At 57.4% G+C, this 12,364-nt stretch overlaps 1 protein-coding gene across 2 annotated transcripts in view; it reads right to left on the bottom strand.

Moving 5' to 3' along the window:
• LOC141133889 (monocarboxylate transporter 13-like) overlaps nucleotides 1–12,364 on the bottom strand; it is a 51,433-nt gene that overhangs the window by 35,571 nt on the left and 3,498 nt on the right. The window lies entirely within an intron of this gene.

Below are 12,364 nucleotides of genomic sequence, written 5' to 3'. Positions count from 1 at the left end.
TCCCTTCTGAGCAGCCAGCCAATCAAAACCCCGCCCACGTGGAGCTATCTTTGAGTAGTCATCACAAGTAGTGGAGTAGTCATCACAAACCCCTCCCTGAGGAATCATCCTCCATGAGTAGTCATCCCAAACCCCTCCCCTGAGGAATCATCCTCCATGAGTAGTCATCCCAAACCCCTCCCCCGGGGAACATCCTCCATGAGTAGTCATCCCGAACCCCTCCCCTGGGGAACATCCTCCATGAGTAGTCATCCCAAACCCCTCCCCCGGGAATCATCCTCCATGAGTAGTCATCCCAAACCCCTCCCCCGGGGAACCATCCTCCATGAGTAGTCATCCCAAATCCCTCCCCCGGGTACCATTCTCCACGAGTAGTCATCCCAAACCCCTCCCCCGGGGGAACATCCTCCATGAGTAGTCATCCCAAACCCCTCCCCTGGGGAACCAACCTCCATGAGTAGTCATCCCAAACCCCTCCCCGGGGAACCATCCTCCACGAGTAGTCATCCCAAACCCCTCCCCCGAGGAATCATCCTCCATGAGTAGTCATTCTAAACCCCTCCCACGAGGACTCATCCTTCATGAGTAGTCATCCCAAACCCCCTACTGGGAACCATCCTCCATGAGTAGTCATCCCAAACCCTTCCCCTGGGAACCATCCTCCATGAGTAGTCATCCTAAACCCCTCCCCCGAGGAATCATCCTCCATGAGTAATTATCCCAAACACCTCCCCCCGGGAACCATCCTCCATGAGTAGTCATCCCAAACCCCTCCCCCAGGAACCATCCTCCATGAGTAGTTATCCCAAACCCCTCCCCCGGGAACCATCCTCCATGAGTAGTCATCCCAAACCCCTCCCCCGGGGAACCATCCTCCACGAGTAGCCATCCCAAACCCTTCCACCGGGAACCATCCTCCATGAGTAGTCATCCTAAACCCCTCCCCCGAGGAATCATCCTCCATGAGTAGTTATCCCAAACCCCTCCCCCGGAACCATCCTCCATGATTAGTCATCCCAAACCCCTCCCCCGGGAACCATCCTCCATGAGCAGTCATCCTAAACCCCTCCCCCGAGGAATCATCCTCCATGAGTAGTTATCCCAAACCCCTCCCCCGGAACCATCCTCCATGAGTAGTCATCCCAAACCCTTCCACCGGGAAACATTCTCCATGAGTAATTATCCCAAACCCCTCCCCCCGGGAACCATCCTCCATGAGTAGTCATCCCAGACCCCTCACCCGGGGAACCATCCTACATGAATAGTCATCCCAAACCCCTCCCCCCCGGGGAACCATCCTCCATGAATAGTCATCCCAAACCCCTCCCCCGGGAACCATCCTCCATAAGTAGTCATCCCAAACCCCTCCCCCCGGGAACATCCTCCATGAGTAGTCATCCTAAACCCCTCCCCCCGGGAACCATCCTCCATGAGTAGTCATCCCAAACCCCCCCCCCCCCCCGGGGAACCATCCTCCATGAGTAGTCATCCCAAACCCCTCCCCGGGGAACCATCCTCCATGAGTAGTCATCCCAAACCCCTCCCCCGGGAACCATCCTCCATGAGTAGTCATCCCAAACCCCTCCCCCGGGGAACCATCCTCCATAAATAGTCATCCCAAACCCCTCCCCCGGGGAACCATCCTCCATGAATAGTCATCCCAAACCCCTCCCCCCGGGGAACCATCCTCCATGAATAGTCATCCCAAACCCCTCCCCTGGGGAACCAACCCCCATGAATAGTCATCCCAAACCCCTCCCCTGGGGAGCCAACCTCCATGAGTAGTCATCCCAAACCTCTCCCCCCGGGGAACCATCCTCCATGAATAGTCATCCCAAACCACCCCCCGGGGAACCATCCTCCATGAATAGTCATCCCAAACCCCTCCCCCGGGAACCATCCTCCATGAGTAGTCATCCCAAACCCCTCCCCCGGGAACCATCCTCCATGAGTAGTCATCACAAACCCCTCCCCCGAGGAATCATCCTCCATGAATAGTCATCCCAAACCACCCCCCGAGGAACCATCCTCCATGAGTAGTCATCCCAAACCCCTCCCCCGGGAACCATCCTCCATGAGTAGTCATCCCAAACCCCTCCCCCGGGAACCATCCTCCATGAGTAGTCATCACAAACCCCTCCCCCGAGGAATCATCCTCCATGAGTAGTTATCCCAAACCCCCCCCGGGAACCATCCTCCATGAGTAGTCATCACAAACCCCTCCCCCGAGGAACCATCCTCCATGAGTAGTCATCCCAAACCCCTCCCCCGAGGAATCATCCTCCATGAGTAGTCATCACAAACCCCTCCCCCGGGGAACCATCCTCCATGAGTAGTCATCCCAAACCCCTCCCCGGGGAACCATCCTCCATGAGTAGTCATCCCAAACCCCTCCCCCGGGAACCATCCTCCATGAGTAGTCATCCCAAACCCCTCCCCCGAGGAATCATCCTCCATGAGTAGTCATCCCGAACCCCTCCCCTGGGGAACCATCCTCCATGAGTAGTCATCCCAAACCCCTCCCCCCGAGGAACGATCCTCCATGAGTAGTCATCCCAAACCCCTCCCCTGGGAACCATCCTCCATGAGTAGTCATCCCAAATCCCTCCCCCGGGAACCATCCTCCATGAGTAGACATTCCAAACCCCTCCCCCGGGGAAATATCCTCCATGAGTAGTCATCCCAAACCCCTCCCCCGGGAACCATCCTCCATAAGTAGTCATCCCAAACCCCTCCCCTGGGGAAATATCCTCCATGAGTAGTCATCCCAAACCCCTCCCCCGAGGAATCATCCTCCATGAGTAGTCATCCTAAACCCCTCCCACGAGGACTCATCCTCCATGAGTAGTCATCCCAAACCCCCCCCCCCCGGGAACCATCCTCCATGAGTAGTCATCCCAAACCCCTCCCCCGGGAACCATCCTCCATGAGTAGTCATCCCAAACCCCTCCCCCGGGAACCATCCTCCATGAGTAGTTATCCCAAACCCCTCCCCCGGGAACCATCCTCCATTCCCCTGGGGAATCATCCTCCATGAATAGTCATCCCAAACCCCTCCCCCGGGAACCATCCTCCATGAGTAGTCATCCCAAACCCCTCCCCCCGGGAACCATCCTCCATGAGTAGTCATCCCAAACCCCTCCCCCCGGAAACCATCCTCCATGAGTAGTCATCCCAAACCCCTCCCCCGGGAACCATCCTCCATGAGTAGTCATCCCAAACCCCTCCCCCCGGGAAACCATCCTCCATGAATAGTCATCCTAAACCCCTCCCCCGAGGACTCATCCTCCATGAGTAGTCGTCCCAAACCCTTCCCCCGGGAACCATCCTCCATGAGTAGTCATCCCAAACCCCCCCTGGGAACAATCCTCCATGAGTAGTCATCCCAAACCCCCCCCGGGAACCATCCTCCATGAGTAGTCATCCAAAACCCTTCCCTGGGAACCATCCTCCATGAGTAGTCATCCCAAACCCCTCCCCTGGGAACCATCCTCCATGAGCAGTCATCCTAAATCCCTCCCCTGGGGAATCATCCTCCATGAATAGTCATCCCAAACCCCTCCCCTGGGAACCATCCTCCATGAATAGTCATCCCAAACCCCTCCCCCGGGAACCATCCTCCATGAGTAGTCATCACAAACCCCTCCCCCGAGGAATCATCCTCCATGAGTAGTCATCACAAACCCCTCCCCCGAGGAACCATCCTCCATGAGTAGTCATCCCAAACCCCTCCCCCGAGGAATCATCCTCCATGAGTAGTCATCACAAACCCCTCCCCCGGGGAACCATCCTCCATGAGTAGTCATCCCAAACCCCTCCCCGGGGAACCATCCTCCATGAGTAGTCATCCCAAACCCCTCCCCCGGGAACCATCCTCCATGAGTAGTCATCCCAAACCCCTCCCCCGAGGAATCATCCTCCATGAGTAGTCATCCCGAACCCCTCCCCTGGGGAACCATCCTCCATGAGTAGTCATCCCAAACCCCTCCCCCCCGAGGAACGATCCTCCATGAGTAGTCATCCCAAACCCCTCCCCTGGGAACCATCCTCCATGAGTAGTCATCCCAAATCCCTCCCCCGGGAACCATCCTCCATGAGTAGACATTCCAAACCCCTCCCCCGGGGAAATATCCTCCATGAGTAGTCATCCCAAACCCCTCCCCCGAGGAATCATCCTCCATGAGTAGTCATCCTAAACCCCTCCCACGAGGACTCATCCTCTATGAGTAGTCATCCCAAACCCCCCCCCGGGAACCATCCTCCATGAGTAGTCATCCCAAACCCCTCCCCCGGGAACCATCCTCCATGAGTAGTCATCCCAAACCCCTCCCCCGGGAACCATCCACCATGAGTAGTTATCCCAAACCCCTCCCCCGCGAACCATCCTCCATGAGTAGTCATCCCAAACCCCTCCCCACTGGGGAACCATCCTCCATGAGTAGTCATCCCAAACCCCTCCCCCCGGGAACCATCCTCCATGAGTAGTCATCCCAAACCCCTCCCCCGGGAACCATCCTCCGTGAGTAGTCATCTCAAACCCCTCCCCCCGGGAACCATCCTCCATGAGTAGTCATCCCAAACCCCTCCCCCCGAGGAACCATCCTCCATGAGTAGTCATCCCAAACCCCTCCCCCGGGAACCATCCTCCATGAGTAGTCATCCCAAACCCCTCCCCCGGGAACCATCCTCCATGAGTAGTCATCCCAAACCCCTCCCCTGGGGAATCATCCTCCATAAATAGTCATCCCAAACCCCTCCCCCGGGTACAATCCTCCATGAGTAGTCATCCCAAACCCCTCCCCCCGGGAACCATCCTCCATGAGTAGTCATCCCAAACCCCTCCCCCCGGGGAACCATCCTCCATGAATAATCATCCCAAACCCCTCCCCCGGGAACCATAGTCCATGAGTAGTCATCACAAACCCCTCCCCCGGGAACCATCCTCCATGAGTAGTCATCCCAAACCCCTCCCCCGGGAACCATTCTCCATGAATAGTCATCCCAAACCCCTCCCCCGGGAACCATCCTCCATGAGTAGTCATCACAAACCCCTCCCCCGGGAACCATCCTCCATGAGTAGTTATCCCAAACCCCTCCCCCGGGAACCATCCTCCATGAGTAGTCATCCCAAACCCCTCCCCCGGGAACCATCCTCCATGAGTAGTCATCACAAACCCTTCCCCCGGGAACCATCCTCCATGAGTAGTCATCCCAAACCCCTCCCCCGGGAACCATCCTCCATGAGTAGTCATCCCAAACCCCTCCCCTGAGGAATCATCCTCCATGAGTAGTCATCCCAAACCCTTCCCCCGGGAACCATCCTCCATGAGTAGTCATCCCAAACCCCTCCCCCCGGGGAACCATCCTCCATGAATAGTCATCCCAAACCCGTCCCCCGGGAACCATCCTCCATGAGTAGTCATCCCAAACCCCTCCCCCCGGGAAACCATCCTCCATGAATAGTCATCCTAAACCCCTCCCCCGAGGACTCATCCTCCATGAGTAGTCGTCCCAAACCCTTCCCCCGGGAACCATCCTCCATGAGTAGTCATCCCAAACCCCCCCTGGGAACCATCCTCCATGAGTAGTCATCCCAAACCCCTCCCCCGGGAACCATCCTCCATGAGTAGTCATCCCAAACCCTTCCCTGGGAACCATCCTCCATGAGTAGTCATCCCAAACCCCTCCCCTGGGAACCATCCTCCATGAGCAGTCATCCTAAATCCCTCCCCTGGGGAATCATCCTCCATGAATAGTCATCCCAAACCCCTCCCCCGGGAACCATCCTCCATAAGTAGTCATCCCAAACCCCTCCCCTGGGGAAATATCCTCCATGAGTAGTCATCCCAAACCCCTCCCCCGAGGACTCATCCTCCATGAGTAGTCATCCCAACCCCCCCCCGGGAACCATCCTCCATGAGTAGTCATCACAAACCCCTCCCCCGGGAACCATCCTCCATGAGTAGTCATCCCAAACCCCTCCCCCGGGAACCATCCTCCATGAGTAGTTATCCCAAACCCCTCCCCCGGGAACCATCCTCCATGAGTAGTCATCCCAAACCCCTCCCCTGAGGAATCATCCTCCATGAGTAGTCATCCCAAACCCTTCCCCCGGGAACCATCCTCCATGAGTAGTTATCCCAAACCCCTCCCCCGGGAACCATCCTCCATGAGTAGTCATCCCAAACCCCTCCCCACTGGGGAACCATCCTCCATGAGTAGTCATCCCAAACCCCTCCCCCCGGGAACCATCCTCCATGAGTAGTCATCCCAAACCCCTCCCCCCGGGAACCATCCTCCATGAGTAGTCATCCCAAACCCCTCCCCCGGGAACCATCCTCCGTGAGTAGTCATCCCAAACCCCTCCCCCCGGGGAACCATCCTCCATGAATAGTCATCCCAAACCCGTCCCCCGGGAACCATCCTCCATGAGTAGTCATCCCAAACCCCTCCCCCCGGGAAACCATCCTCCATGAATAGTCATCCTAAACCCCTCCCCCGAGGACTCATCCTCCATGAGTAGTCGTCCCAAACCCTTCCCCCGGGAACCATCCTCCATGAGTAGTCATCCCAAACCCCCCCTGGGAACCATCCTCCATGAGTAGTCATCCCAAACCCCTCCCCCGGGAACCATCCTCCATGAGTAGTCATCCCAAACCCTTCCCTGGGAACCATCCTCCATGAGTAGTCATCCCAAACCCCTCCCCTGGGAACCATCCTCCATGAGCAGTCATCCTAAATCCCTCCCCTGGGGAATCATCCTCCATGAATAGTCATCCCAAACCCCTCCCCCGGGAACCATCCTCCATAAGTAGTCATCCCAAACCCCTCCCCTGGGGAAATATCCTCCATGAGTAGTCATCCCAAACCCCTCCCCCGAGGACTCATCCTCCATGAGTAGTCATCCCAACCCCCCCCCGGGAACCATCCTCCATGAGTAGTCATCACAAACCCCTCCCCCGGGAACCATCCTCCATGAGTAGTCATCCCAAACCCCTCCCCCGGGAACCATCCTCCATGAGTAGTCATCCCAACCCCCCCCCGGGAACCATCCTCCATGAGTAGTCATCACAAACCCCTCCCCCGGGAACCATCCTCCATGAGTAGTCATCCCAAACCCCTCCCCCGGGAACCATCCTCCATGAGTAGTTATCCCAAACCCCTCCCCCGGGAACCATCCTCCATGAGTAGTCATCCCAAACCCCTCCCCTGAGGAATCATCCTCCATGAGTAGTCATCCCAAACCCTTCCCCCGGGAACCATCCTCCATGAGTAGTTATCCCAAACCCCTCCCCCGGGAACCATCCTCCATGAGTAGTCATCCCAAACCCCTCCCCACTGGGGAACCATCCTCCATGAGTAGTCATCCCAAACCCCTCCCCCCGGGAACCATCCTCCATGAGTAGTCATCCCAAACCCCTCCCCCCGGGAACCATCCTCCATGAGTAGTCATCCCAAACCCCTCCCCCGGGAACCATCCTCCGTGAGTAGTCATCCCAAACCCCTCCCCCCGGGGAACCATCCTCCATGAATAGTCATCCCAAACCCGTCCCCCGGGAACCATCCTCCATGAGTAGTCATCCCAAACCCCTCCCCCCGGGAAACCATCCTCCATGAATAGTCATCCTAAACCCCTCCCCCGAGGACTCATCCTCCATGAGTAGTCGTCCCAAACCCTTCCCCCGGGAACCATCCTCCATGAGTAGTCATCCCAAACCCCCCCTGGGAACCATCCTCCATGAGTAGTCATCCCAAACCCCTCCCCCGGGAACCATCCTCCATGAGTAGTCATCCCAAACCCTTCCCTGGGAACCATCCTCCATGAGTAGTCATCCCAAACCCCTCCCCTGGGAACCATCCTCCATGAGCAGTCATCCTAAATCCCTCCCCTGGGGAATCATCCTCCATGAATAGTCATCCCAAACCCCTCCCCCGGGAACCATCCTCCATAAGTAGTCATCCCAAACCCCTCCCCTGGGGAAATATCCTCCATGAGTAGTCATCCCAAACCCCTCCCCCGAGGACTCATCCTCCATGAGTAGTCATCCCAACCCCCCCCCGGGAACCATCCTCCATGAGTAGTCATCACAAACCCCTCCCCCGGGAACCATCCTCCATGAGTAGTCATCCCAAACCCCTCCCCCGGGAACCATCCTCCATGAGTAGTTATCCCAAACCCCTCCCCCGGGAACCATCCTCCATGAGTAGTCATCCCAAACCCCTCCCCTGAGGAATCATCCTCCATGAGTAGTCATCCCAAACCCTTCCCCCGGGAACCATCCTCCATGAGTAGTTATCCCAAACCCCTCCCCCGGGAACCATCCTCCATGAGTAGTCATCCCAAACCCCTCCCCACTGGGGAACCATCCTCCATGAGTAGTCATCCCAAACCCCTCCCCCCGGGAACCATCCTCCATGAGTAGTCATCCCAAACCCCTCCCCCCGGGAACCATCCTCCATGAGTAGTCATCCCAAACCCCTCCCCCGGGAACCATCCTCCGTGAGTAGTCATCCCAAACCCCTCCCCCCGGGAACCATCCTCCATGAGTAGTCATCCCAAACCCCTCCCCCCGAGGAACCATCCTCCATGAGTAGTCATCCCAAACCCCTCCCCCGGGAACCATCCTCCATGAGTAGTCATCCCAAACCCCTCCCCCGGGAACCATCCTCCATGAGTAGTCATCCCAAACCCCTCCCCCGGGAACCATCCTCCATGAGTAGTCATCCCAAACCCCTCCCCGGGAACCATCCTCCATGAGTAGTCATCCCAAACCCCTCCCCTGGGGAATCATCCTCCATGAATAGTCATCCCAAACCCCTCCCCCGAGGAATCATCCTCCATGAGTAGTCATCCTAAACCCCTCCCACGAGGACTCATCCTCCATGAGTAGTCATCCCAAACCCCCCCCCCGGGAACCATCCTCCATGAGTAGTCATCCCAAACCCCTCCCCCGGGAACCATCCTCCATGAGTAGTCATCCCAAACCCCTCCCCCGGGAACCATCCTCCATGAGTAGTTATCCCAAACCCCACCCCCGGGAACCATCCTCCATTCCCCTGGGGAATCATCCTCCATGAATAGTCATCCCAAACCCCTCCCCCGGGAACCATCCTCCATGAGTAGTCATCCCAAACCCCTCCCCTGGGGAATCATCCTCCATGAATAGTCATCCCAAACCCCTCCCCCGGGAACCATCCTCCATGAGTAGTCATCCCAAACCCCTCCCCCCGGGAACCATCCTCCATGAGTAGTCATCCCAAACCCCTCCCCCCGGAAACCATCCTCCATGAGTAGTCATCCCAAACCCCTCCCCCGGGAACCATCCTCCATGAGTAGTCATCCCAAACCCCTCCCCCCGGGAAACCATCCTCCATGAATAGTCATCCTAAACCCCTCCCCCGAGGACTCATCCTCCATGAGTAGTCGTCCCAAACCCTTCCCCCGGGAACCATCCTCCATGAGTAGTCATCCCAAACCCCCCCTGGGAACCATCCTCCATGAGTAGTCATCCCAAACCCCCCCCGGGAACCATCCTCCATGAGTAGTCATCCAAAACCCTTCCCTGGGAACCATTCTCCATGAGTAGTCATCCCAAACCCCTCCCCTGGGAACCATCCTCCATGAGCAGTCATCCTAAATCCCTCCCCTGGGGAATCATCCTCCATGAATAGTCATCCCAAACCCCTCCCCCGGGAACCATCCTCCATGAGTAGTCATCACAAACCCCTCCCCCGAGGAATCATCCTCCATGAGTAGTCATCACAAACCCCTCCCCCGAGGAACCATCCTCCATGAGTAGTCATCCCAAACCCCTCCCCCGAGGAATCATCCTCCATGAGTAGTCATCACAAACCCCTCCCCCGGGGAACCATCCTCCATGAGTAGTCATCCCAAACCCCTCCCCGGGGAACCATCCTCCATGAGTAGTCATCCCAAACCCCTCCCCCGGGAACCATCCTCCATGAGTAGTCATCCCAAACCCCTCCCCCGAGGAATCATCCTCCATGAGTAGTCATCCCGAACCCCTCCCCTGGGGAACCATCCTCCATGAGTAGTCATCCCAAACCCCTCCCCCCCGAGGAACGATCCTCCATGAGTAGTCATCCCAAACCCCTCCCCTGGGAACCATCCTCCATGAGTAGTCATCCCAAATCCCTCCCCCGGGAACCATCCTCCATGAGTAGACATTCCAAACCCCTCCCCCGGGGAAATATCCTCCATGAGTAGTCATCCCAAACCCCTCCCCCGAGGAATCATCCTCCATGAGTAGTCATCCTAAACCCCTCCCACGAGGACTCATCCTCCATGAGTAGTCATCCCAAACCCCCCCCCGGGAACCATCCTCCATGAGTAGTCATCCCAAACCCCTCCCCCGGGAACCATCCTCCATGAGTAGTCATCCCAAACCCCTCCCCCGGGAACCATCCTCCATGAGTAGTTATCCCAAACCCCTCCCCCGGGAACCATCCTCCATGAGTAGTCATCCCAAACCCCTCCCCACTGGGGAACCATCCTCCATGAGTAGTCATCCCAAACCCCTCCCCCCGGGAACCATCCTCCATGAGTAGTCATCCCAAACCCCTCCCCCGGGAACCATCCTCCGTGAGTAGTCATCTCAAACCCCTCCCCCCGGGAACCATCCTCCATGAGTAGTCATCCCAAACCCCTCCCCCCGAGGAACCATCCTCCATGAGTAGTCATCCCAAACCCCTCCCCCGGGAACCATCCTCCATGAGTAGTCATCCCAAACCCCTCCCCCGGGAACCATCCTCCATGAGTAGTCATCCCAAACCCCTCCCCTGGGGAATCATCCTCCATAAATAGTCATCCCAAACCCCTCCCCCGGGTACAATCCTCCATGAGTAGTCATCCCAAACCCCTCCCCCCGGGAACCATCCTCCATGAGTAGTCATCCCAAACCCCTCCCCCCGGGGAACCATCCTCCATGAATAATCATCCCAAACCCCTCCCCCGGGAACCATAGTCCATGAGTAGTCATCACAAACCCCTCCCCCGGGAACCATCCTCCATGAGTAGTCATCCCAAACCCCTCCCCCGGGAACCATCCTCCATGAATAGTCATCCCAAACCCCTCCCCCGGGAACCATCCTCCATGAGTAGTCATCACAAACCCCTCCCCCGGGAACCATCCTCCATGAGTAGTTATCCCAAACCCCTCCCCCGGGAACCATCCTCCATGAGTAGTCACCCCAAACCCCCTACGGGAACCATCCTCCATGAGTAGTCATCCCAAACCCCCTACGGGAACCATCCTCCATGAGTAGTCATCCCAAACCCCTCCCCCGAGGAATCATCCTCCATGAGTAGTCATCCCAAACCCTTCCCCCGGGAACCATCCTCCATGAGTAGTCATCCCAAACCCCTCCCCCCGGGGAACCATCCTCCATGAATAGTCATCCCAAACCCCTCCCCCGGGAACCATCCTCCATGAGTAGTCATCCCAAACCCCTCCCCCCGGGAAACCATCCTCCATGAATAGTCATCCTAAACCCCTCCCCCGAGGACTCATCCTCCATGAGTAGTCGTCCCAAACCCTTCCCCCGGGAACCATCCTCCATGAGTAGTCATCCCAAACCCCCCCTGGGAACCATCCTCCATGAGTAGTCATCCCAAACCCCTCCCCCGGAAACCATCCTCCATGAGTAGTCATCCCAAACCCTTCCCTGGGAACCATCCTCCATGAGTAGTCATCCCAAACCCCTCCCCTGGGAACCATCCTCCATGAGCAGTCATCCTAAATCCCTCCCCTGGGGAATCATCCTCCATGAATAGTCATCCCAAACCCCTCCCCTGGGAACCATCCTCCATGAATAGTCATCCCAAACCCCTCCCCCGGGAACCATCCTCCATGAGTAGTCATCACAAACCCCTCCCCCGGGAACCATCCTCCATGAGTAGTTATCCCAAACCCCTCCCCCGGGAACCATCCTCCATGAGTAGTCATCCCAAACCCCCTACGGGAACCATCCTCCATGAGTAGTCATCCCAAACCCCTCCCCCAGGGAATCATCCTCCATCAGTAGTCATCCTAAACCCCTCCCCTGGGAACATCCTCCATGAGCAGTCATCCTAAATCCCTCCCCCGGGAAATCATCCTCCATGAGCAGTCATCCCAAACCCCTCCCCCGGGAACCATCCTCCATGAGCAGTCATCCCAAACCCCTCCCCCGGGGAACCATCCTCCATGAGTAGTCATCCCAAACCCCTCCCCCGGGGAACCATCCTCCATGAGCAGTCATCCCAAACCCCTCCCCCGGGGAACCATCCTCCATGAGTAGTCATCCCAAACCCCTCCCCCGGGTACCATCCTCTATGAGCAATGAACGTGCCATATACCACCAA

The sequence above is a fragment of the Aquarana catesbeiana genome, linkage group LG03 (assembly GCF_042186555.1).
Source record: "Aquarana catesbeiana isolate 2022-GZ linkage group LG03, ASM4218655v1, whole genome shotgun sequence".
Classification (NCBI taxonomy): domain Eukaryota; kingdom Metazoa; phylum Chordata; class Amphibia; order Anura; family Ranidae; genus Aquarana; species Aquarana catesbeiana.
Note: the sequence above shows the minus strand (reverse complement) of the source record. Positions and strands in the feature narration are given on the sequence as shown.